Here is a 22,289-nt window from a genome sequence, read left to right on the forward strand (position 1 = left end):
ACTTACTACTGGGAAAAGTAGCAGATGAGCCTTGGTGACCAAGGACTGCATTTAAAATGTGAAAGTCTCCCCCTAGTAGCACCTTCACTGGGTGCCCATCTAGTCGAAATTATCCTCCTGAATCCTCCGTATCTCACTCTGAAAAGGATCAAAAACAGTGTGCAAATTTTCGTAACAATCTGACCCTTCATACATACAAAAGACATGGACATCATAAACAGAAAGGTTTGGCCACAGATTACCTCAAAATGAAACTTCATCAGCCCTCCTCCCTTGTCACCAGAGAAAAGCAGATCAACCCTCTTTTGAGCATCATCTGGTCTAAACCCAGCTTTCAGTTTATATTCCTTTAAAACACTTTCCAAATACCCAACAAGATCTCTACACCTGAGAACATAAATGGCTCGACGCTTTTTTTCCTGACCAACTTTCACTAATGTCTCCGTAGAGACATAAACATCAGCGTTCTTTAAATAAGATAAAAGTTGGGATTACACTTCACGCATTTTGCCCTCAGATGGAAAGATGTTGAAACCAAGACACTTCTTTAAAACAATTCTAAGATTACGAAAAGCTTTCATTGACAACCGGAGAAGAGACTTAACATCGACCGCCTGGGCAGGGGACACCTTGGGGAAAAAATCGCTAGGGAGAACCAAACCCGAGAAAAAAAGATTACCATACTTCCTCAAAAACTTAGTAAAAAGAACACTCAACTCCTGCAAATCACATTCTCTACCCAAAAAGACATTAGAGGCAAAACCAGACAACAGACAAAGCAACTTAAACAAAAAAGAAACACGTTTGTTCAACTGTTTATCAGATATCGAAGAGTTAGAGTCCTTGCTCGAAATGGTAGCAAAAACTGTCGGCTATCTATTTGATTTGAAAGTCCCAGATGTGAGGTGCTTAAAGTACTTAACTCCCTCAAATATCCGGGGCTCCCCTTCGCAAACACGTGTGATGATGACGAATCCAAGGCCAAGATCATGATTACACGCAGCACAAGTGCTACCATGATCTTGGCCTTGCTGTGCTGAGCTTTGCTTTTGTACAGCGATTGAGGATTGAAATTTAACAATAGACACTTTCAAACCACCGATAACCTTGTTCAGGTGAGATTTTTCGCTTTTCAATGTGTCAATTGTCTGGGAGGACAATAAACGTTTAGATTTTGACTTCTCCTCCTCTAAAAGAAGTTCCAAATCTTGTTTTTGTTTTAAATTTTTTTTTTCTACTCGATCTAGCTTGAGTTGTTCTGATGTTTTTGATGGGCAAGTGCCTGAAACAGTTGGGTTTTTTTGATTTTTAAGCCATTCAGAGAAGGATACACTGAGAATTACCGCCAACTTTTCTTTGCCACCTTTTTTATATAACTGTCTAGCGTCTAGTCTTTTCAGTGTCAAGCTTTTTCAATTTTCGCGCCCCGGGGGGGGGGCACTTAGGCAAAAATAGGTACGGGGACGTGCCGCTGGTCAGGGTACCTTTTTCAGTGTTGCAGAATTACTGACAGGGTATCTAAAATTGCAAAATCCTGATCTGACAGGGGCGCAATTTCATGATGTGTGTCTGACAGGGTCTGTTTTTGCCGTTTTTGCATGTAGTGTTTATTTGCAAATCGTTTTGATGCGGTGGTGAGCAGACCCCTGCGAGGGGCAAACATTTTTTTGCAAATACTTATCGCACGGCCAACACAGGCTCTTTGCTGCTGTTGTCTCGCACCACACGCCCGCCATTGCGCCCTCTTAAAGGGATCGAGGCTAATTTCAGCGATATCTCTTATCGTTATTTTCGTTATAACCCCAGAATGTAGGTTTGGAATGGCTTCATAGTGCGGAAAGGGGTCTGACCGCCTGGGAGACGGTCTGACCCCCCCTTCTTGACATCCCCCCAACCTTTAAAAATCCCCCAAGGGTTTTGGGCTAAATCTTTTATGGTAAAAAGGTGGGGAAACAGTAAAGAAAATTAAGTCTGGCAAATAGAATACCACTTTTTAGTGAAAATTCTATGCGCACAAGACTAGAAGTACAAACAAAAAATGGCAGCCGTGGTTGATATCGAAAGTGAAATAAAAATATTTCTAATATCGGGGATTTTGGTATTTTTTATAAGCACTTTTCATTTTGGACATGGCGGATACAGTGTAGGTCGAGCCAAAAAGTTTCAGTTTTAGCCAAAATACTTTCCTCAAGGAATGCTCGAACCAATGTCACAGATTATATTGTAGAAATAGAAATAATTACTAGTAAAGAATTTAAAATTCATTGCATTCAAACACAAAACGAAGCTGGTAAAACTAATATAGTTTTTCATTACTGTACTTCTCGGGCTAAAGTGTTTTGACAACCATATAAAAAGAGCTAGCTTGGTTGAATATTAAAACAATGAAGGAGAAGGGAAAGAAAAAAACAAGCCTAAAACAATGGCAATTCATGATATCAATGACAAGAAATCAAAAATATCATGAATTTTTTTGTAAGAACTTATTGAAGTTTACACAACAAAGCGAAAAATAATAGCAATATAATACAAAACAGTATCACACAAAATAAACACATTTAACAAAAACTATACAAAAATCTTTATTTGGTAGCGTTGTAATAACAAAAAATAATAATAATAAACTGGTTAAATTTCTGGACTAATTTGATTCTTGTTATGTCAATTTTATTTGTCTTATTGCTTCCAAAAAGTTACTTAAATAATTGCAAGAAAATTAATTAAAATAGAAAAACTTTGACTTGATCCTTCCTCACTAAAAGCACCTTGGAAAATAAACATATATATTGTGAAACAGTGTATGAAAAATCGGTCACTCTTGGATTTAGGGGGGGGGCTCACTAATTCCAATAGAGGTGTGATTCTAAGTTAAAAAGCAATTTACCCTTTCAAATAAAATTTTAGAGAAAAAAATTATGAATATAACCAGACTGCTCATCAATGCTCAAGAAAAGAGTATTTCATAAGATGAATAATTATATAATGTGATGCATGAAAATAGTCTAGTGTCCAAACTGGAATTTCTATTAAAGCATTTTTGATATATATATATTATATATGGTTGGTTCATATCTTGTAATTGTAGTCCAGCCTCATTCTGGTGTCTTGTTTGGGACTATTTGCATAATCAAGCAAGAAATCCTGGCGAAACAGGGATAAAAAGAACTCAATCCAACTGCAAACAAACCATGACATCAGATTCCATTGTTGTTTCCTTTGAGTTAAATATGCTTTTCACCCGTCCATCTTATTAGCAGAATTCGTTGGTGTTTGCAAAGATATTGAACCTTGTACTTGACAAATTCAGACAAATTTTAAGCCAATTCTCATTGTATACCAACCACGTGAAGATATACAAAATAATTCATGGATCTAGGTTACTGGGCAGTATGATGGTAACTAACCTGCTGACCTGAAAGTATACAATAATGAAAATGGGAATTAGGATTTTTGCAGCAAGCTATCATGAACAAATACAGAACACAAACAACAAATCTTAATTCCACCGACCACTGACAAAAACTGGTGAAATAAACCTTATATAACTGGACAATCTATTAACCGGTCAGAGCCAATCTATTAACCGGTCAGAGCCAATCTATTAACCGGTCAGAGCCAATCTATTAACCGGTCAGAGCCAATCTACTAACCAGTCAGAGCCAATCTACTAACCGGTCAGAGCCAATCTACTAACCGGTCAGAGCCAATCTACTAACCAGTCAGAGCCAATCTACTAACCGGTCAGAGCCAAACTGGTCAGAGTCATAGTTATAGTTTTATAAATAAGTAAAAATATTAGAACTTTGATTGCAATTTTCTGTTACATACAAAAACTTGAAATTTCAACCCCAAAAAAATCTTTTTCCTTAGTAGAAGCTAAAAAGGCATCAAGGATAATTTAGCATACTTACCAAATCTAAAATCCATTGTCCATTGCCATCAAGCAAGTTTTGCTAGGATATAACATTATTTTTTCATCTAAACTGTAGGAAAAAAAAACAACATTTTTAGTCGATTTTGCCCATCTGCCCATCTTCAATCAAAATGCTAAGAAAGTTTGAAGATTTACCATGTAAAACTAAGCTATAGGTTGTCATTCAATCAACCTTACTGCTACCCATAAAAATTATGTTTGCAACACAAAAAAATTAATTTTATTCAACTTAACAAACAAAAAATACACTTTTTAATATAATTTTTCAGCTATCTTTGAAGGATGTGCCAAAAAGATCTAGAAGGTGCCAATAAAAACCAAAGCTAGGCTAGTCACCTACAACCTTTTGCCAACCCAAACCACTTTATTTTGACTCTGAAAGACTTTCCAGTAAGGCAAACTAGCTAAAAATAAAAAGGTCCCATTTCACATCCAATTTTAGCATGCCTGCTTCCGCCATCTTTTTCTCAAAAAATAAAGCATGCAACAGCAGATTTTTTGTCAGTGGAAACCCCAAAAGATCGTTATTTGCTTTTCAGTTGTTTATATCAGTAGGAAACCCCTCCAAAGGAGTAAATTCAGACAGTTTTTCTTGAACTGTTATAATACTGCACATAACGCCATTTTTTTCGCAGTACCTTCTTGGCCAAGTTGTTCCCTAGCCTAGCGACTTCAGACGACGCCGAATTCAATGGTCAACAATGAGAAAACAGCGAGCGGCAGCGGCGATTCTTATCCTCTTTTCCCAAATCTCTGGTTTTATAGCTTGTGATTTTGTGCTATTTTCGAGCAGACGAGCTGCCAACGATCTGTGAAAGAGATTAGGAGATATTTCTTTTAATCTGTAACCTTTGGAGAAAACCCCCCCCCCCCGTTTATTTGGCACCTAATAGTATTTTAGTATATATAGTATTTTCTTAACTTGTTCTTAATACTTTGGCCATCGAAGCCTTTGTTTGTTCTTATAAAAAATAACGTGTAATTGCACTTTTAGGTTCCTTTTATGCCGGGTACTAAAACATGTTATGGTCCCTTAAATCATTAAATCTTAATGCTAGAAATAGTTCCACGAAATCTATCACTATAAGCTTGTCCTTAACGTAGTTAAAATCCATGTACGAATTTTTCTCGGCATAGAGGTTTTTCCTAAGGCAGTATAGTGATTTCTTGATAGCTAAGTTAAGCCTTCTCTGTACCAGAGCCAGAGTGAATCTCACGTTTATCGCTTCGTAGTACACTCTGTGCGCATTGTGTGTTAGATAATAAAATTCCCATACGGAGACTTTTGCGATGAAGTACAATTTTTGAACAGCAACACATCTCACATCGTCGTCTCCCCTCTCTCATCAACACTCCACTACAGCGGTCGGTTTGAAAAATCTGAAATGATAAAAATAAAAAACAATGACAACAGACCCTCTACGGCAATGCATTTTGAAATTAGCCATAGATATTGGGTCTGTGTACAGACAAAGTTAAGCCATAATCGTTTCATAAATGAATCCTGTTACTAAAAATTGCATTAGTTTTACAGTATTTGGATGGTAATTTAATATTTGATTTAATCGCGTTTGCTTTATGATACTTTTACCCCCCCCCATATAATACTTAATGTCAACCAAAGATTACAACTTCGCTTGGCACACAACGTCGTTTTAACGTTAAATGAACGTTAGGGATGTCAGATGGACGGTGTTAAGACGTTGGTAGTTGACAATTTTGCACAAGGTTTTTGTCAATGAAACTAACCGTTTCAAATCACATATTAATCTTATAGTAACACGAGAGTGCGTATACTATTTCTTTTGCAAAACACACAACTGTCGATTTTTTTTATCAAAATTTAAAAAAGCCGGAAGAAAATTAAAGATCAGGCCAACATTCGTAAAATTTGCTTCGATTTATACTTTAGGACGTTTTTAAAGGGATGATCTGGGATGATCAGATGGTTCGAGACATTTTGACTGCAGAAACCTCCCATGGTCCTGAATAAACCTCTTGTTTTTTGTCCAACTACAGTATGTATTTTCGAAATTTGAGATATGACAAATTGAAAATCTCTAAAACTGGGTTCTGATACGGTTTTCCTACCTTGAAATTAAACCGCTAAAATTACGGTGAAAGACAGGCAGACAGACTCACGGACATACGTTGATGTTGAAACAACGCTGTGTGCTAGCTGGGATATCTCAAACCATCTGATCATCCCTTCGGAACCATGTTATAGTAGATTCTCGCTTATTCGAACTTCCATTATTTTCGTATCTTTCTATAATAATTCGAACTTATTTTAAGTCCCCGTCATGGAGAAACCAAATTAGTATACTTTCTATAATTCGAAACGAAACGATAAACGAACAAAACGATAAACGAACAAAACGAATCTTTCTATAATTCGAACTTATTGCCACCTTAAACCCCCGGGGGGGGGCACTGGGTTTGCGGACTGACGGTATGTGCGGGCCAAAAATTGGCTTTTAAAATTGCACCCTTACAGTGCAGCAAAAATCAGTGAAAATCATACCCTTAGAGTGCCCAAATTTTCGATCCCTTTCGTGCAAAAAATGGTCAAAATTCTAGCATTTTTGGTCAAAATATCTAGATTTTTCAAGAATTTTCTGAAATTTCTACCCTTACAGTGCATCTCTAGTTTTTCCGACCCTTACAGTGCATTTTAAACATATTGGAAAAGGTACCCTTAGGACCCGCACATACCCGTCGGTCCTTTTGCCCAGCTGCCCCCCACCCTATTATACTTTCTATAATTCGAATTTCTCTGTTATCCGAACAAATAATATCCCCCGCTCGAGTTCGAATTAGCGAGATTCAACTGTAATTTATCAAATCTCAACCAGGCTGGGTTTTCCACTATTTAGCCTGGTTGCGAAATGGCATCAAATAAAGACTACCTTGAACTGCAACAAGGAGACTCAGAGAGTGTTCACACAACTAAAGGTTATTTTTTTCTTTATCGTGTTTTCTTGGGATGAGATGTCAGTAGAGATGGAGCCTTAATTTCATGTGAATTATTTTCTTTTTTTCATTTCATAAATTATACAATCGAGTCTCTATAACTCGAACAAGCACGGGGAACGCAAATTTGTTCGAGTGAAATTTCGAGATATGGAGTAAGGTTTATACAGCATTGATAACTGAAGGGACCATAAAAATTAAGGAGATATTCGAGTTATAGAGGTTTGAGTTAAAGAGACTTCACTGCAGTTAAATACACAGTAGCCTAGATATCCGGGACCTTAGTTTCAAGCGTTTTATTCTATATTTATTTCATAAATTATATTTGAATACTTCTAATCCAGGGTTTGTTGCAGCGGATAGGATAAAGGTGACGTTTTTCATAACACCCCTTTCCTACAGACCCGGTAGGATTTTTTCAGCCAGTGGGGATAAAAATAGCTGACTAAAATTTGATGGGGATTGACATTCCAATATTTTTTATGGCTGGGGATTTCAATTCTTTTGTTTTAAAGTCGGAAAATTAAGTGGGGATGGGAAAAATATCATAGGATTTTTCAATGTGAGGATCGGTTATTTGATTAATTTCAGTGGGGACAAAAAATGGAGGAAAATTTTCCACCGGGAACGATATTTTAGCCAATTCTTCCAGTGGGAAGGGGTCGCCACAGGGTCTGTGAGAAGGGGCGTATCCTATATAGAAGATTCGACTCGAGCCATCAGCTGAATCTTATTGGGGGACCTTGGTTTTCCTACCCTTTTCATTTTTCATTGAAACAAAATAAAATTTTGACATATTTGCATAGTCATAGTAAAACTTAAAGTGCTTGGCCTTCTCAACTTTCAAAGGGTCTCTGGTTTCCTGAATTTCCGAAATTTTTGTTATTCTTTCACTTTTCAAGGTCTTTTGTCCCATTTTGTTCGATAATACATGTTTTTTTTATAAGAACATCCAGATTTTTTGAAGTCTTCGGATATTCTTAATTTTTTGGACCTACCTCCGGGTACCCCGGTGGAGGTTCTATAAATTAACCCATGTCCGTTTGTCCGTTCGTCCGTCCGTCCGTCTGTTACCAGCTTTTCTCAGGATTGGCTCATTAGTTTTTTCTGATTTTTTGCACAATGATGCAAAATGGCAATGCCCAGAACGTGACGGAGCCTAATTTTTGAGAAAAAACTTATTTGGGCAAATTTGGGCCAAAAACTACTTAAAAATAGGATTTTTTGGACTTTGTGCAAAATCCTGTCATTACTTTTTTCTGATTTTTGTAAAAAGATGGAGGGCAAGATTCTCTAAAGAATGGCTGAAGTGGTTTTTCCCGGAAAATTCTTATTCGCCTTAAAAATCGGATTTTCGTATTTTTGGGGAAATTCCCTTTAACCAAATAAGAAAATATAGCTTTTCTCAATGTTGACTCGTTATTTTTTCCTGATTTTTTGAACAATGATACAAAATGGCAATGCCTAAAATGTGTCGGAGCCTGATTTTCGAAAAAAAATATATTTGGGCAAATTTGGGCCAAAAACTGCCTAAAAATAGGGTTTTTTGGACTTTGTGCAAAATCCTGTCATTACTTTTTTCTGATTTTTTGTACAAAGATGGAGGGCAAGATTCTCTAAAGAATGGCTGAAGTGGTTTTTCCCGGAAAATTCTTATTCGCCTCAAAATCGGATTTTCGTATTTTTGGGGAAATTCCCTTTAACCAAATAAGAAAATATAGCTTTTCTCAATGTTGACTCGTTATTTTTGGACCTACCGGGAGGTCCTTTAATTTGACCGTTGTCCGTTCGTCTGTTACAAGCTTTTCTCGGGATTGGCTCATTAGTTTTTTTTAATTTTTTGCACAATGATACAAAATGGCAATGCCTGAAAAGTGACGGAGCCCGATTTTTGAAAAAAATTTTTGGGGGGCAAATTTGGGCCAAAAACTACCTAAAAATAAGGTTTTTTGGACTTTGTGCAAAATTGCTTCATTAGTTTTTCCTGATTTTTGGCAGAAAGATAGAGTGCAAGGTACCCTAAAATGTGGCTGAAGTAATTTTTCTCGGAAAATTTTTTTTCGTCGTCAAATACGGATTTTCGCAAATTTGGGCCAAAAACTACCAAAAATAAGGTATTTTGGACTTGGTGCAAAATTGCTTCATTAGTTTTTCCTGATTTTTGGCAGAAAGATAGAGTGCAAGGTACCCTAAAATGTGGCTGAAGTAATTTTTCTCGGAAAATTTTTTTTCGTCGTAAAATACGGATTTTCGTTTTTTGGGGGAAATTCCCTTTTAACATTTTCCTGTTAGCAGCTTTTCTCGGGATTGGCTCATTAGTTTTTTTTAATTTTTTGCACAATGATACAAAATAGCAATGCCTAAAAAGTGACGGAGCCCGATTTTTGAAAAAAAAATTTGGGGGGCAAATTTGGGCCAAAAACTACCTAAAAAAAAGGTTTTTTGGACTTTGTGCAAAATTGCTTCATTAGTTTTTCCTGATTTTTGGCAGAAAGATAGAGTGCAAGGCACCCTAAAATGTGGCTGAAGTAATTTTTCTCGGAAAATTTTTTTTCGTCGTCAAATACGGATTTTCGCAAATTTGGGCCAAAAACTACCTAAAAATAAGGTTTTTTGGACTTGGTGCAAAATTGCTTCATTAGTTTTTCCTGATTTTTGGCAGAAAGATAGAGTGCAAGGTACCCTAAAATGTGGCTGAAGTAATTTTTCTCGGAAAATTTTTTTTCGTCGTCAAATACGGATTTTCGCAAATTTGGGCCAAAAACTACCTAAAAATAAGGTTTTTTGGACTTGGTGCAAAATTGCTTCATTAGTTTTTCCTGATTTTTGGCAGAAAGATAGAGTGCAAGGTACCCTAAAATGTGGCTGAAGTAATTTTTCTCGGAAAATTTTTTTTCGTCGTAAAATACGGATTTTCGTTTTTTGGGGGAAATTCCCTTTTAACATTTTCCTGTTAGCAGCTTTTCTCGGGATTGGCTCATTAGTTTTTTTTAATTTTTTGCACAATGATACAAAATAGCAATGCCTAAAAAGTGACGGAGCCCGATTTTTGAAAAAAAAATTTGGGGGGCAAATTTGGGCCAAAAACTACCTAAAAAAAAGGTTTTTTGGACTTTGTGCAAAATTGCTTCATTAGTTTTTCCTGATTTTTGGCAGAAAGATAGAGTGCAAGGCACCCTAAAATGTGGCTGAAGTAATTTTTCTCGGAAAATTTTTTTTCGTCGTCAAATACGGATTTTCGCAAATTTGGGCCAAAAACTACCTAAAAATAAGGTTTTTTGGACTTGGTGCAAAATTGCTTCATTAGTTTTTCCTGATTTTTGGCAGAAAGATGGAGTGCAAGGCACCCTAAAATGTGGCTGAAGTAATTTTTCTCGGAAAATTTTTTTTCGTCGTAAAATACGAATTTTCTTTTTGGGGGGAAATTCTGTTTTACCATTTTCCTGTTAGCAGCTTTTCTCGGGATCGGCTCATTATTTTTTTTTCATTTTTTGCACAATGATACAAAATAGCAATGCCTAAAAAGTGACGGAGCCCGATTTTGAAAAAAAAATTTGGGGTAAATTTGGGCCAAAAACTACCTAAAAATAAGGTTTTTTGGACTTGGTGCAAAATTGCTTCATTAGTTTTTCCTGATTTTTGTCAGAAAGATAGAGTGCAAGGTACCTTAAAATGTGGCTGAAATAATTTTTCTCGGAAAATTTTTTTTCGTCATAAAATTTTCAAAAAAAGACGACCAAGTTACACAATGATAAAAGAAAATAAATCAGACGTTTTTGCATTGTTCTAAAACTTATTGTGTTTGCTCAATACCAATAGTAAAATGTAGAACACCTACTTTTATCTGATTTTGATCAACAGGTAGGTCCATTCAGCATGTTGCTTGTTTCCTGATTTTTTGAACAATGATACAAAATGGCAATGCCTAAAATGTGTCGGAGCCCGATTTTCGAAAAAAAATATATTTGGGCAAATTTGGGCCAAAAACTGCCTAAAAATAGGGTTTTTTGGACTTTGTGCAAAATCCTGTCATTACTTTTTTCTGATTTTTTGTACAAAGATGGAGGGCAAGATTCTCTAAAGAATGGCTGAAGTGGTTTTTCCTGGAAAATTCTTATTCGTCTTAAAAGATGGATTTTCGTATTTTGGGGAAATTCCCTTCAACCAAATAAGAAAATATAGCTTTTCTGAATGTTGGCTCATAATTTTTTTCTGATTTTTTGCACAATGATGCAAAATGGCAATGCCCAAAATGTGAAGGAGCCAGATTTTTAAGGAAATTTTTTTTGGGCAAATTTGGGCCAAAAACAGCTTAAAAGGTTTTTTAGGCCTGAATGGTTTAAGTGATTTTCGTATTTGGGGAAATTCCTTTTTACCATTTTACATTATTCAACACACAAGCTTTATTTTTCCATTCTGAATTTTTGTACAATTATTGTCACTTTTTTCTTATTTTCATCTGATGTTAATCATTAGGTAGGTCCATTCAGCATGTTGCTTGTTGATTTTAAACTAAAAAAAATGTTCTTAGCATGTTCTCATTTTCACCATTTTCAATGTATTTTTAACCATTTTCCTTTAGAAATTGGGTCTTTAAGAGTCCGCAAAGCCTTACAATCCTTAACTTGTTCTTAATTTTTTGGCCATCGAAGCCTTTTGTTCTTATAAAGTTTGTTCCTACTATAAAAAAGATAACTAGTAAAGGTAATCTTTTGTCAGCATTATTTTTCTGACTTGAATGAGGTGTTAGCACATATAAAGTACTGATGGTAACAGTTATAAACTTTCAGCTACAATCAATTTGGATTTGAATGTACGTGCTGCAAAAGTCTTGTGATTTTCAAAAAAAAATTTGTAAAGTAAAGGCTTTGGGACACGAGAAGTTTTTTTCGCCTTGGTGCAATGCAACATGCTTCATTCCACCAACACAACAAACAAAAGTGCGTGTCTCGTGGTGATTCGAATCAATTTTGTTCCATTGTCCCAGGGACAAAAATGAGAGAAGCACAAATGTTATTAAAAGAAAAATGGGGTGGCGACACGAGAAAGCGTTTCAGGTTGGTGGGGTGGAGCATGTTGCATTGCACCAACGCGAAAAAAACTTCTTGTGTCTCCAAGCCCTAAAATTGAAAAATCCGTTCATAGTTGTGTTATAGCAGTTAGATATTCTTGACCTCTGATTTCAGTTACTGTATTTAGTTTATTTAAATTCAGGTTCGAAACATTTTACAAAGTAACTCAAAAGGTTTGGGGTTACGATGGTTTTTTTTCCTGGGGCTTTCGATTTTTCGATTCGAACACAGATTTCTCACTTCACTGGGCAACTTTCTAAGACCTTTGCTATGTAATAATTCTATGTGAAAATAATTGAAAAGATGCTTCAAAGTACCTCTTGTTTTTACTAAAAACGGATTCCATCATAAGCACTAAGAGATGAGAAATTCATTATTTTTCTTCTTCATTTTCACATCATTTTCTGAAATTCTTTTAGAATAGTTTTTTTTTTTCAAAAATTGCAGTGCTCTAAATTTTCTTTTCAGCGATACATAATTTTTTTAGATTTGAAGCATGGGTTGAAAAATAGCAAGTAAAAAAAACATTTTTGCATTCTTGTACATACACTAATGAAATTTAGAGTGCTATATTTTAGGGTTTGTTTCAAAATTTTTTTTGAAACAAGGTGGGTCAAGCGTCAGCTCTTAAAGGTTTTGTTTTTAAATAAGAGTGATATCGTTTGCTTACTCATCAATTTTAATTTACAACCTTTTTCACATTGAGTTGATGCGGATACGAGGAAACGAAACGAAAAACATTTTTTGTTTTTTGTTTATTTGGCACAATATAACAATAGGCAGACACTGTCCTGATATGAAACGGGAACACTTACGTAAAAATAAAACCTGAGACATTTTACTATTTAAATTTTTCAAAAACCACAAGTGATCTAGCTAGAGTGCTTTTTGGGCTGATATTTATTCAAATTATTTCTAGAAGAGTCAAACATAAGCAATACTTTAATTGGATGAATTTTCGCGAAATTTAATTTTGCGTTTTCACGAACTTTCGTAGTCTAGCAAGCTAGACGACTAATTTATACATACATAGTAGAAATAAAGCAAAAAGTAATGAATGGAACAATTTTAGTCGTCTAGAAACCTTTGTGCACTAACTCCAAACAAAAGAAAAGTGTCAATATTGCAATTATAATTTTTTCCTGCTCAAAATAATTCTTGACAAAAAAAATATGTGTGGAGTTGTGTATTGAAAGTTTTTCATTTGAGTTGATTTCGTTTTGAGAGTTTGTTGTTGCTTGATAAATTGTTTTCTCGCTACGCAAGTTTCTGCGTAGCTAGCCCCTGTATCTATAAGGTTGGAACACCGGATTCTTCCAGTCGTTTATACAAACTAAATCCCGTATTATTATTAGTAGTATTGGTATTATTAGTATTACACGCATTATAAACGACTCCAGTCTAGAACTTTCGCCGTTTTTGCGAAAATAGAAATCACTCGAGATTGCTGAGTCACGAAATTAAATCCACTCGAAGTTTTTAAGATAAAATTTTTAACAAGATTTCCATGTAAAATTTGCATTTTCAGGGCCATTTTAAACGAAATTTTGGCTGATTCGCGAAAAAAGGAAAAGGAAAATGAATACAGTGCCGTTAACAGATTTTAGGAAAACTCTATTGTTGTTGGAGCCAATCTCGTACCCAGCTACACGTTTGTTTTTTTATAAGAACGTCAAAAAATTTCGAAGCCTTCGGATGTTCTTAGTTTTTTGGATTTGAAGCCTAAAAATGTTCTTAAAATGTTCTTATTTTCAGCATTTTTTGAGCATTTTGATGTAATTTCTTAAGAAAATGCATGTTTTTAAGTCTCCAAAGCCTTAGAATGTTCTTAGAATGTTCTTAAACTTTTGGGCCTCGAAGCCTTATGTTCTTATATAGTTTGTTCTTATAAAAAAAAAAACGTGTAGCCCCTTGGACCACTTTTTGATTTTACTGATTGAAATGATACAAATAGAACAAAATTGTAAAGTTTTTGACTTTCCTAAAAGATTTGGGATGATTTTTCTTCACGGAGGACGGACGTTAACTAAAGTACTGGGTTCGAGTTTGTCTCGGAGCTGCATTTGCTTTGTTTCAGCGAACGGAGTTTATGAAACTTTTTGCAGCTGACAATTTGAAGTAAAACATTTCGATTTTTCGGTTATCTTTTTATAATGATCAATAATCATGCTCGAAATTCTATATGCTGATGAATTTGTTTAGAAAAACAACATTCAGGATCTAGTCGAATCAGAAGCTTACCGGCTCCGTCGCAGAACATTAACTCTCTATTTATAGTCTAGGGCCGGTTGTGCTGTTAATGACATACTATCGTTTTTAAAGGAAATTTGATTTTTTGAGTTATGTGTAAAATTTACGTCATAAGAATGATAGAAGGAAGATTGAGCGTGGTCATGATTTCTTTCTATTAAGGCTGTCAGTGTAATCGCGTGGTTGCGTGATCATGTGATTGCGTGATTAATGTATTAGTCATTTAATTGTGGGACTCTTATGTTTTCGCACGATCAATTCATGATATGCACCATTGCAATGTCTTCTGACATTATATCACGGACCCAACAGCTGATTGGTTGTAAGTGACTTTAAATCAGTCAATATGTCACTTTCAATCAACTGTTGGGTTCCGTGGAAGACATTGCAATGGTGCATATCATGGATAGAGTCTTGCTAAACGCGCCAATTTCTACAGCCGATCTTTTAAATTCTACATATGGAAACTTAGGTAAAAATGTAGGACTTGTAGGTAATGCAATGTCTTCTCCATTGAGTTTAAAGTCCGAAGGGCTAGAGAAGAATCTCTAACCTTTCTCAGGCAAGAAAAAGTGAAGCCACTCATCCAGAACGCGCCTAAAACGCGCCGCAATCATCACGACGGATTGTATCTAGCGGTTCCTTTTGTTTTTGAGGAATAATGCATCTTTTGAAATCTAGCGTACTTTCAATTTGATTGGTCGAACGGGATTTTCACTTTCGTTTTCGTAATCTAAACAAACCGAAAAATACTTTGCGATAAAAAAGTTGGGAGGGGAATGAAAAATCTTTCGTGTAATTTCTTCTGTCTTCTATCATACTTATATGAAGGAAATTTTCTGTTTTGCTATGCCAAAATTGATTCACCAATGTAAATACTACACAAGAGTTTTTCTATACACAAAGAGATTGTGAGATGAGAAGATATAAACAGTTCTTTTTTGTTTTCCTGTGTTCTTTGTGTTTCATCAAGAGCAGATGAACAAAATAACAAAGGCATACCGGATAAGTGGGATGGGGGAACCTGGGAACCTAAAGTGGGAACCTAAATGAACACCTGAAAAGTGGGATGGGGGAACCTAAGTGGGAACCTAGATGAACACCTGAAAAGTGGGATGGGGGAACCTAAGTGGGAACCTAGATGAACACCTGAAAAGTGGGATGGGGGAACCTAAGTGGGAACCTAGATGAACACCTGAAAAGTGGGATGGGGGAAACCTAAGTGGGAACCTAAATGAACACCTGAAAAGTGGGATGGGGGGAACCTAAGTGGGAACCTAAATGAACACCTGAAAGTGGGATGGGGGGAACCTAAGTGGGAACCTAAATGAACACCTGAAAAGTGGGATGGGGGAACCTAAGTGGGAACCTAGATGAACACCTGAAAAGTGGGATGGGGGAACCTAAGTGGGAACCTAAATGAACACCTGAAAAGTGGGATGGGGGAACCTAAGTGGGAACCTAAATGAACACCTGAAAAGTGGGATGGGGGAACCTAAGTGGGAACCTAAATGAACACCTGAAAAGTGGGATGGGGGGACCTAAGTGGGAACCTAAGTGGGAACCTAAATGAACACCGGAAAAGTGGGATGGGGGAACCTAAAGTGGGAACCTAAATGAACACCTGAAAAGTGGGATGGGGGAACCTAAGTGGGAACCTAAACGACTACCGGAAAAGTGGGATGGGGGAACCTAAGTGGGAACCTAAGTTGTTTAATTATTAATAGAATTGAAATATTTTTCTTTAAAAACAAATACATAAAGAGTGCGGTCACACCAAATGACTTACCTCCGCTTATATAGCTGTTGTCATAACAACAAATATTTTTATCTATTTTTTGATGTGACCACTCGAAAAAATGGAAGAAAAAATTATGTTTAAATAAATAGGTCTATTGAAAATGGCGATTTGTGTTTACTTTTCAAATTTTGAAAATTTTGAAAAGATATGCACAATAAATTGAAGTTGAGATAAGAATTGTTTGATACTTAAAGTTTCACGCAACTTTTCGTCACGATCTTCAGTCAAAAATTCTATACCACAATTATTTATTGTGTAAAATGCTTCCTCCGGGTCAAGCACTCTCTTGCTGAAGAAGATATAAGCAACTTAAGAAGAAAAGATATGCACATATTTTTTACCTGAAAAGTGGGATGGGGGAACCCGGGAACCTAAAGTGGGAACCTAAGTTGTTTAATTATTAATAGAATTGAAATATTTTTCTTTAAAAACAAATACATAAAGATAAGAAAGATATTATATGCAATGAAAGAAAAAACCTTTTATCATAATAAGAACACCAGTTATTTACTTTTTACATTACGGTTCGCAAACAATAATGTTGAAAATAAAACAAAGGGAATTTATTTATTCAATTACTAGTAGCTCAAAAAAGCATGTTTATTTATCAGCAGCTTTATAGTGCATCTTTTTGAAAGGTTCTTTTTAGTAAATTGACTTAATTGACTTAATTGACTTTAAACTTTAAACTTTAAACCGTCATATCTTCAAATCTAGAAGGAATTAGAAGTATTCGTTCATAGCTCGATGGATAACTTAGAGCCTCTTCTTTCTTTTGCACGGATCTACACGTTTTTTTTTTATAAGAACGTCAAAAATTTTCGAAGCCTTCGGATGTTCTTAGTTTTTTGGATTTGAAGCCTAAAAATGTTCTTAAAATGTTCTTATTTTCAGCATTTTTTGAGCATTTTGATGTAATTTCTTAAGAAATTGCATGTTATTAAGTCTCCAAAGCCTTGGTATGTTCTTAGAATGTTCTTAAATTTTTGGGCCTCGAAGCCTTATGTTCTTATATAGTTTGTTCTTATAAAAAAAAAACGTGTAATTTGCTTGAATACAGAATCTAGTAAGACATTATTTACGATCTAGTTTTTGTTCACTCTTGATGCAATACACATTGTTTTTTATTAGCAGCTCCAATTTTCGGGTCAGGGCTGGGGTCGCTTAGCATTTAACCGGTTATAGCTCGTTTTTCTTTCTGTACCAACCAAACAGTACAGCGTGTGAATACACTTCATTAATTAAGAATGTTTGATAGTAAAATAGAACATATTGCACGGCTTGCCACGTTTCAATACACATAGGTATAGATCCACGGGGGGGGCGGACTCAAGGTAAACGACCTACCGTACGTGCGGCCCTTTTTTCCAAGCTTCCCAAAGTACACTCTAAGGGTGGAAATGAGCAAAAATGAGAATAAGTTCACTCTAAGGGTTTAAAATTTGGTCAAAGGACTGGCTTTTAGAATTTCATCCGAACAAGTGTCATGTTTTAACACTGGGTAAATTTTGGAACATCAAATATGTCCATCCCTATACCATAGCAGGATCTGTTCTAGAACATGTTGACCAAGAAAAAGATCTAGGAGTGATAATCGATAGTGACCTGACCTTTGAAGCCCATATATTCAGTAAAATCAAGAAAGCTAACTCTATCGTTGGCTAGGAGCTTCGAATTTCTCTCACCAGATATGTTTCGAACGCTTTTCATTGCATTTGTCAGACCCCATTTGGAATATGCACATGTAGTATGGTCTCCAAGGCTAATCAAATATATCAAAGCAATTGAGGGCGTCCAACGAAGAGCTACAAGGCTAGTTAGTTGCTATAGAAACTACTCATACGAAGATCGGCTACGACTCATCAATCTACCTAGCCTAAAGACCAGGCGGCAAGTTGGTGATATGGTGGAAGTTTTCAAGAACCTCCACATTTATGACGAGTCTATAAGATCAGAGAAATTTACTCCTCGAACACGACCACGACGTCAGCATGATTACGAGCTTCAAAGGAACTTTGCTAATGACGGTATGAGAGTCTACCAAAGCAACTCTCTTTTTCACAGAAGTGTGAAACCTTGGAATGATCTAGAAGAAGATATTGTTGAAGCACCATCCTTACAAGTCTTCAAAGAGCGTTTGATAAAAGAAAGGGAGAAAAAAATTTATAAAATGTAAAATCAAAAGTTCTGTTTCATAGAGGTCAATAGACCTGCGAAATATATTGCTATAAAAAAAAAAAATAATAAAAAAAAATAATAATAAAAATAAAAATTTAGGTTCCCACTTTAGGTTCCCCCATCCCACTTTTCAGGTGTTCATTTAGGTTCCCACTTAGGTTCCCCCATCCCACTTTTCCGGTGTTCATTTAGGTTCCCACTTAGGTTCCCCCATCCCACTTTTCCGGTGTTCATTTAGGTTCCCACTTAGGTTCCCCCATCCCACTTTTCAGGTGTTCATTTAGGTTCCCACTTAGGTTCCCCCATCCCACTTTTCAGGTGTTCATTTAGGTTCCCACTTAGGTTCCCCCATCCCACTTTTCAGGTGTTCATTTAGGTTCCCACTTAGGTTCCCCCATCCCACTTTTCAGGTGTTCATTTAGGTTCCCACTTAGGTTCCCCCATCCCACTTTTCAGGTGTTCATTTAGGTTCCCACTTAGGTTCCCCCATCCCACTTTTCAGGTGTTCATTTAGGTTCCCACTTAGGTTCCCCCATTCCACTTTTCAGGTGTTCATTTAGGTTCCCACTTAGGTTCCCCCATCCCACTTTTCAGGTGTTCATTTAGGTTCCCACTTTAGGTTCCCGGGTTCCCCCATCCCACTTATCCGGTATGCCAATAACAAATAGTAGATAATGCATAAAACATTTTTTGAAAAAAATAACATCACATTACAAAATTCCTGTATATACATTTGGATTTTGAAAACTATATAAAGTATTTACAAATTCTTTATGGCTTCACTTTTATCAAGAGTGATGCAAAAGTATTTGAATAATTATGACCTCCTCTTTGAAGTTGCCTTCCAAAATATTTCTTTCCATTCAAAAAAAAATTCTCAATTAAAGCACCCTCAGAATTTTTCACACAGTAGCACTTCATAGGGAAAAAAGTTGCCTAGAAAATAAAATTTCATCAAAACTGTTGGTGAAAAAATACTTCCTTTTTTTAGCAGAAAATGTTTTAATATCTTAAAATTTTATCATTGAGTATATGTATTTATCGTCACTTCATACAACACCAGTCACAATATTCCACATTCACTCAAGTTAACAACGTAAATAAAATGTAAACAGTTCTTCTTACAGCAGCATATCCATACCACTGTAAAAAATGCAGCTATGTCCATCCATAACGAAACACACTGGTACATGAAAAATATGTTCAACTGTTCCCAAATCATAGTATGTACGAGGACTTTCAAAAAGGATGCAGAGATATGTAGCTTCAGAGTTGAACCACGCCAGAAGCACAAGAAGACAAAGTCCCTTGATCGATGGTTTTATCTTAATTATTTTCGATGATAGTCACAGGATTTTAAATTTAATGGTCCTACTGCTACTTCCTCAACATTATTTCATAAAATTCCAAATCAGTACAATATGATGCTCAAAACCAGAGTTTTTCGTTCATCGTAGCGTAGAGTTACTTTTCGCTTCATTTTATTTGGTTCGTGCAAAATCTCATGATACAGTGCTTTTATCGAGAAAATAATATCCCCGTTCCATGATTCTATCAAAGTATTCTGAAGTTATGTAGACTACAGTCTCCAGAGTTGATTTTTCAAGTCATTGGATGAACAAAAATGTCCCATATTTTGAAGTACGAACCATGAAAATCTTCTTTGAACAAGGCTTTCTTGTCTTGTTGATGAGTTTCATTTCACTTCTCAGATCCATATGCACATTTTCGAGAGAAAATAGAAATCTCTTTCTCCTCTTGAGTGTTCAAAATTGACTACATTGTTATTTAACTGAAAGAAGCAAGAGAAGAGATAGTTCTGTATAAATTGGTTAGCAAAAGAATTCAACATTAAATATCTTCTTGTATCTTCAGCATCATAGAAAAATAAACATTGAAACTTTGCACAAAGATAGTTGAATAAAAACACACCAATTTGGTCGTCCGTTTGGAGGAACGTGTTTACTACTACGGAAAACGATATTTGAGAATTTCAGCACACTCAGGAGGACTATGCCACAATAGTCAAAGTTATCTACAAAAACAATGTATTGCTAATTGGAGGGGTATACCTACAATCATTGAACTCACAGTCAAGCCAGTCTCAATGCATAGATACATACAACTCTCAGTTAGCCTCAATAACAGGCATCATCAGACAATTCAGTGATACTGCTGACCCTCTACTCTTTGGAGATTTTCAATGCTGTCCTGATCAACCGACTACCTCACGAACAGCCCAATCCAATGCACTCTCCAGCCACCTATCAAAATTCATATTCGATAACAATCTCCTACCGGTTGACATAACCCATGGTGTAGGACCCACCTACACCTATCACCATCTTTCTCTACCGAACAGCTCGTACATTGACCATATCCTGGTGCCACAATCACTATCTTCAACCGTACTACATACATCTGTTCTATTACCTGATGCAACTAACACTGGAGACCATCTACCAGTCGATGCCACAATAAATATACCATCATGCCCACATCATAACGTTATCGACGATCCTCACCCGGAAGAACCTGAATCTGTTCCAAGCTTTATGTGGAAAAATAGCAAATTTACCAAGGACTACCGCAGTCGCGTGTCTGAGCTTATTGAAACAACATCCAAGACTGATACAGAGTCAATGATACATGAACTTCACAATATCATGCGTACCTCTGCTAGAGACTGTTATACTTCTGAAAACCGAACTCAGTACAATTTCACCCCAAAATCATGGTGGAACGAGGAACTACAGAACGCTCACAAGAATCTGAAGTGTATGTTCAACATCTGGAGAGAGAACGGTTTTCCAAAATCAAACTTAGATGTGAGTTACAATAGATATTTATTTGCTCGCAAAATCTTTCGCAAACTGGTTAAACGTTCCAAACATCAAGAGACAACCAATCAATCAAAGTCGATAAACTAAAGAAAATCAAACCCTCCTCGTACTGGAAACAGATCAACTTCCTAAAAAAAGGACCACGCAAGCTGTACACGATTAACAACAAGACTAATGAATCAGACATTACAACAGACTTCCATGACCATATCGACACTCTCTTGAACACCCCAAGGGTTACAGGTATCGATAACTCAGAGACTAACATCAAATTAAAAGAACTCCTCACGTCACTCCAAGAATCATTTCAAGATGAATCGTTCTACATCACGAAAACAGAAGTGTCGAACGCACTGAAGCATCTCAATGGGGGGAAATCTCGTGACCCCTTTCAGATTACAGCTGAACACTACCTCTATGCCCAGAGTGAGTCTTTTATCAATTACCTAACTAAATTTTTAAACAAATTTTTGACTTCCAAGGACATCCCTGACATCCCTGACATCCTTAGTACATCAATCATCATCCCATTGCTGAAATCTCAAAAGAAACCACTCAATGACGCAAATAGTTATAGAGGTATTAGCATTCTACCGATCATCACCAAGCTGTTAGAACTTGTCATCCTTGAGAGATGCCCTACCTTACGCAATCACATCGAATCCCAATTTGGTTTCACCAGCGGTGCATCAACACTTCATGCTGAACTCGTTATGCAAGACACCATCCGGTACTTCAACAGACAGAACTCGCCTGTGTAGCCTTGACGGGGAAAAAGCCTTCGACTCTTGTAATTGGCTCACTTTATTCAATAAACTCTGTCAGAAAGATATTCCAAGTCAAATTGTATCATTTCTCATCCAACTTTACCTCAAGGGTACAGCATCAGTTCGTTACGGTTCAACAACCTCAGACTACTTTTCGCTAACTCAAGGAGTCCGTCAAGGAGCAATTCTTTCACCCTACTTCTACAATATCTATACTGAAGACCTAATATCGAGTGTCAAAGCCCTTAACATTGGTACCACACTACCTGGTGATCTGCAGACGTGTATCATTGTATATGCCGATGATATTGTATTGCTGAGCGCATCACTAAAACACCTACAGACACTAGTCACCCACTGTGAAAACTTTGGTCGTGAACACGGCATCAAATTCAACCATTCCAAATCGAAAACCCAATTTGTCATCTCAGGAATGTCCAATCTACCCTCCCCAAGTCTCGTCTTAAACAA

The 22,289-nt window shown here is 36.3% G+C and overlaps 1 long non-coding RNA gene across 1 annotated transcript; it reads right to left on the reverse strand.

Annotated features, from left to right (window-relative positions):
• Positions 1-2,922: 2,922 nt before the first annotated feature.
• On the reverse strand, positions 2,923-4,099 carry LOC136822983 (uncharacterized). The gene is made up of 2 exons (XR_010848977.1): positions 3,912-4,099; positions 2,923-3,412 (listed from the first exon to the last, which is right to left on the reverse strand). It is a non-coding gene; the product is annotated as an uncharacterized lncRNA (long non-coding RNA).
• Between the last annotated feature and the right edge of the window lie 18,190 nt (positions 4,100-22,289).

Source organism: Clytia hemisphaerica, unplaced genomic scaffold, assembly GCF_902728285.1.
Source record: "Clytia hemisphaerica strain Z4C2 unplaced genomic scaffold, Clytia hemisphaerica genome assembly, whole genome shotgun sequence".
Taxonomy (NCBI): domain Eukaryota; kingdom Metazoa; phylum Cnidaria; class Hydrozoa; order Leptothecata; family Clytiidae; genus Clytia; species Clytia hemisphaerica.